General features: G+C 39.1%; 1 pseudogene; it reads left to right on the top strand.

The window, feature by feature from the left end:
* Positions 1–965: 965 nt before the first annotated feature.
* Positions 966–6,000, top strand: part of LOC142858144 (protein SET-like) — a 49,360-nt pseudogene continuing 44,325 nt past the window's right edge.

The raw sequence follows: 6,000 nt of genomic DNA, 5'->3' as shown, positions 1-6,000 counted from the left end.
TTACATTATTACTGAAACATAACTAGTAGTGAAAATGTATCAAACCCAAAGCCAAGAAAAATAGTTAAACATTTTTTATAATGTACCAAATATGTGAATAGAGAGTTCGCCAATAAACGATGCCTAATGACAAGGAAGTGCACACACATCAATCACAGTCATTAACTCAACACGGGTAGTCATTAGGGAAATGCAATTCAAAACACAGTAAGATAGCACTATACACTTATTACAAAGAGAATGCAGACCTAAAGGACTGACTGTTATCAAGAGTCTAGGACCCATGTAATAGACACATAAAATGGTCAAGTAATGTGTGAGACTGACAGTTTTATAGCAGACTAAACATGTGTCATCATTCTACTTCAAGATATTACTCAAAAATATTTTGAAAGCCGCTGTCTCAAAAAACAAGGCGGAAAGCGAACAACTGAAGAGAGCAAACAATGTTGACCCCTGATCTCAGCTGTTACATGGACAAAGCAAGCACACGCATACCCCTCCACAGCCACATATATAAAAACATATTGATTTATAAAATTAAAATACATATTAAAATACAACAAATAAGATAAAAAGTTTGAAAATGTAGGATCACTAATAATGATATTGCAAACAGAATAAAAGTCATTTTATGGGAATATAATTAATATCCTGAGCTAAGTGGATATCCATCTACACAGACTGAGCACAAACATAAAATAAAAATACAATTAGAATAATGAATGTGTAGAATTTGGAGTGGTTCAATGAAGCATTCTTTTAACTCCTAATACTTTACCTATCGCCCCAGCTCCGGAAACTGATTGTGGATTTATGGGCAGAGATGGCACATAGATCTCCCAAAGTCCTGATGCCGATCCTAAATCCTTACATTCCTGAACATGGAAATAAGAAGAAACACACAACCGCAGCAGGATCAGAGAACATTTATTAAGAAAGATATATACCCATAGCCCAGCGCAATGACTCGCCTGGTAAAGGAGTTTGCCATCAAATCTGAGAACCTGAGCTTGATCTCTGGGCACCACATAGTAAAAAGTGAGAACTATTCTAGGTAAGTTGTCTTCTGATACCACGGTATGCACACGCATGTGCTTACATACATATACACACAAAGGCACAAAAGTAAAGAAAGTGCTGGACATAACGGTGCATACCTTTAATCTTAGGCAAGCAGATCTCTATGAATTTAAAATCAGCCTGGTCTACACAGCGAGTTCCAGGACAGCCAGGGCTGTCCCCATCTTGAAAAAACAAAATCAAAACCAAAACAACCAAAAGAGCACAGATTTTTCAAAAAGGATTAAAAAGAAAATATATGCCAAAGGGAGGAAAGGCAATGAAGTAAAAAGATGTTTACCAGCTCCAAGGCCATGTTGCATAAACACTTGGGGATTCCAGTCACATAACAATGGCTTTAGGGGTCATTTTCAAAGGGCAGGGTTTCTTTCGGGTGTTGAAAATGTTACACGTAATTCTATATACAAGCTCATGTATCACATATCTCATTAACACCTTAAATTCCCACCTAGAGATGTATGTCTCAGTTTTATCATGACTCATAGGTCAACTTTAGACACTCCCATTTGTCTCTGGCCAATGGCTGGATTTAGCAGGCTTTGGGGAAGGGCTTCCTATCTTCCTCCTTGCCAACATTTTCTTTTCACAGGCCAAAGATGTAGCTTTTGTGTAAGACTTTCTGGACCTCATTCTGCCTATTATTCTCCTGCCTCAATCTTATGGGAAGTCTACACTCTTACTGGAAAATACAGATCCTGCTGATCCTAACTGGCCCTCCATATGCTCCTGAGATCTACCTAATCTTCCAGCCTAGAAAGAAGTACAAAGAAGACAACTCATGCTTTGCTGCCTTATTGATTTACTTACTCACTTGGATTTGCCTTACTAGTCTGAAGAACCACACAACCAGAATCTTTCCCATCTCTGGAGAAAATATTTACAAATATGACCCTCTCAGTTTCTGAACCTAGTTATGCAAGGTTTATAGTTACATGAGCTTGTTGTAGTTCAAATAAAAATGGCCCCCATAGGCCCATAAATAGTGAAACTGCTAGGAGGTGTGGCCTTGTTGGAGGAGGTGTGGCCTTGTCCGAGAAGGAAGTGTGTCAGTGAGGAAGGGCTTTGTCATATCAAATGCTCAAGTCAAGCACAGTGTGGCACTCTTCCTTCCTGCTGCTTGCTGATCCAGATGTAGAACTCTTGGCTCCTTCTCCACCACCATGTCTGCCTTCATGCTTTTATGCTTCCTGCCATGATGACAATGGACTAAACTTCTGAACTGCAATCCACTCCAATTAAATGCTTTTCTTGGTATGAGTTTCCATGGTCATGGTGTCTCTTCAGTGCAATAAAAACCCTAAGACAGTTGAACTTACTAAAGGATGGAGAAACATATTCCATTAGTCATTGGGAACCCTTGTCTTCCTCCAACTCCACGGGGACCAAAATCATTTTCAATAAAACTCAAGAAACTATGAGGAAAGCCATCCTGTAGAGGACCACAATGTTCTCAGTGTTGGGGTTTATTTTCAGAGATGTATTGTCTGCTCAGGAAGAATGACAGCAAGGCAGGACTTCCTTCAAGTTCCTTCAGGCTTGGCATGTAGGAAACAAAAAAAAAAAAGGCCTTCTCTGTGAGAGGGAAAAAACTATAAGTACTCCTTTTATTGATAGGATTCTTGGAAGTAACACAGAATGACTGACTAATGGACAAATGCGGTCAGAGACCAGCGGAGGATATTACCGCCCATCTATAGCATAGCATCAAGTGCCCATGGGCACTCAGTGGAAATGCTACCCCTCTGGATGGTGGCAGTGCTAACTCACTGGGGAAGAACTGCCCCTGCCAGTCAAAGGGTATTTATAAGGGAGAAGCACTTGGCAGACACCTGCGTTTTTCAGAAGCACTGGTTGTTTTGGTAAATGATTCTTTTTTGAAAGGCAATATAGATAGAAGGGGTATTTCGGGCTTAGCATTATGAAATTGAAGTGTACACATCTTCTTTTCTTAAGAAAATTAAGAAATAAATTAATGAAAGTGCCTCTCTTTGATCAGGAAATACAAGTGTGAAAAATAGCAAATTAAACAGAATTGGTTCCTGGAATCTAAATTTCTCTGCTTGTTCAGGTCCTTGGTTGTAGGTTGCTTTTCTTAGTTGATGAGAAAAACTAAGAATTTAGAATATTCATGACTCTGGATGCCAAACAAAAACCTTCCCAGGAGCTAATCAGTTGAGTCAAGTAGGACAAACTAAGATGTGATCCTGTGCCATCATAGAGGCAACGTTCCCTCAGTTGTGTTTGCCTGTCATTCAATATAAAGAGACAATTATTTTCTTGTCAGTTTTACTAATTGAGGCTGCCACATCTATAACACAATCTTTAATCTCCCAATCTTGAAAGAATCACCAGGAATCACAGAACCTTTTTCACAGGAAAACCAGAAAGGGAATGTAGGAAGACCCTGCTGTTTCCTCTCCTGTCTTTTATTTTGCAATGTTATTAACCCACATATTTTTCTGTCTCTTTCTTCCCAAAAAATAGATATAGGCAGAACAGATTTCTCCTGTTAAGGATAGCTATCAGTTATGAGAATTTACACTAACAGCAAAGCACACCTTATTCATACAGAAGGGTTGAGGCTAATACTATTTCATGAACTTCATTTATTATTACAGAAAATATGGATCTGATTTGATTATGTCAACCCTTGAGTGCATACCGTGTTAGTGTTTTACACAAAGAAATGGACAAGATACGGGTAGCTATGTTCCAAGATGAAGGATGGTCACATGCCTCTGCAGTGAAGTGTGTGATAAAGGCAGCTTTTACACAACACTGATAATGCCAGCAAAGACAACTGCTGTGACTTCAGGTGGCCTACTAAAGTGGCACATTTCAGTGATAGAGTCACATATCTTAAACAGACAGAACCTAAGATGTCAGAGCTGAAATAGCCTCTAGTTTATATGGAGAATGAAATGCCCAGGAATTCCTAAGAGGGACAAAGTTTGATATTCACCAATAAGCTGGCTTTCCCCAAAGTATATTTGAGGATCTATTTTCTTGGGAGACTTTGGCAAGTGGGCAGAACTGACCAATGTCCTTTCTAAAACTACATCTAACTTATGTACAATGTACATCCACAGGTGGAAAATCATAGGCAAGTTAAGAATTCACTTGCTACTATCTTCCAGTTTGAAACTTTAAATTGTGTAGTATATGAGAATACACACACGCACACACACATGCACACACAGTCAAGATGTATCAAGTTTTTTGACTTTTTTAGATTCTTTTCAATATAGTAATGCAATAATGAACAATGCCAGCAAATATCTCACATTGACTTTATGCTCTTGTAGATATAGGAGTGTTGAAGGAAGATAAAATGACAAGCTATTAGATAAAAGCCTAGTAAATTGGATAGAGCCAGTCTTTATAATTATAAAGGAAAGTTTGAGCAAGATATGGATAATTATGAATGAATGTCTGCCGAGGAAGGGGTGTTGAGTGTAGGATATTAGAACATTATAAACAATCACATTAAGAATTCCCCCCCAGCCAAAGACCAGCAGAGAGAGAGAGAGAGAGAGAGAGAGAGAGAGAGAGAGAGAGAGAGAGAGAGAGAGAGAGAGAGAGAGCAGTGCCAGGCATGGAAAACATTCCTTCAAGTTGTAGGACAGGTGCTCCAAACATCTTCAGAAAACAATACAGGCTACTGACATTGCCCTTGGTTGCCTCCTAGAACTTGAACATAAGACCCTTTTGCTGAAGAGACCACACACTTTGGCCATGGGACTTATAGGAACTGAGCAGAACTGATGTTATGCCTTCTCCCTGAAGATTAGGTCTCACAGTATTAGGAAGTGCTATGCAAACTGCCAAGAGAAAAAAGTACTCAACCTTTGTACTCAGGTATAAAACTCATGAACCACTACAAAGATCAGTACAGCAAGATATCCCCAAACATGCAATAGTAGTCTTTTTTTCATCTTAGGGGTAACTAAAAGCTGTCTAGTTAGATTTAAGGTCCACTCACTGAGAATGTATTCATGCCTGATACTGCAAACCTAGCCAGACACCCTGTTGGGAAAGGTTCTAGTTCCTAGAGGAAAACTTATTACTGCCATTTTCTTAATCAATGTACCTCTGAACTGTATTTTAAATAATTATCCTCATACCCATAGAAATGTATAGCTTTGACCCCTTATTAAAGAAGCTTCTCTGAATTGCAGATGGATACTATGACAGAAAGTCATAGAAAACTGGTCAAAATGCAGAGAACAGTGACTATGGAGTGTGCAATTCCAAGTGCTCTTTTTACAATTCAGCTTTGATACCTAAGATGGGGAAAATCACAGGAAAGGGGTCTGAGATTGTGAGAGTTGGGGACCCAAGATGACTACTGAGAGGTAGCATCTTCTAGACATGACAGAAATGCTATGCCCATAAAATCTCAACAGTATGGTCGCCTAAAGAAGACTTGCAAAATGAAAACAGTCATCCACATGGCAATGTCGATAGAAGAAAATTTACAAGGCTCCACCCCCAAATGAAGAACTATGGGCAATCAATAGCTATTGAAAAAGAATCAGTTTTTGCTATTTTTCAATATTATAATAATGATAGACCCGGCTTAAGAGCTAAGCCTTATGTGACATTTGAGAATGGTTATTCTCCTTTCTCTGAGACTCCCAAAGGAGGCTATTTAGAGTGAATATATCCTACCTTCCCATGTTCCTGTGGCCCAAGCTTTTCTAGAGTAACTGTAATCCTGTCAGGTGCACCTGGAGAATTACCTTGTGATCGCCAGATGAACTCCTACAGGCTATTCAATCCCAAATAGTCAGCCTTAAACACATAGGCATATGGGCAGTACTATATAGACACAGTAGTGTGTGTGTGTGTGTGTGTGTGTGTGTGTGTGTGTGTAGGTCTGTGTAATAAGCATGAAATTCAGAGACACATAAACAA

This window comes from Microtus pennsylvanicus, chromosome 10, assembly GCF_037038515.1.
Source record: "Microtus pennsylvanicus isolate mMicPen1 chromosome 10, mMicPen1.hap1, whole genome shotgun sequence".
Lineage (NCBI taxonomy): Eukaryota > Metazoa > Chordata > Mammalia > Rodentia > Cricetidae > Microtus > Microtus pennsylvanicus.
Note: the sequence above shows the minus strand (reverse complement) of the source record. Positions and strands in the feature narration are given on the sequence as shown.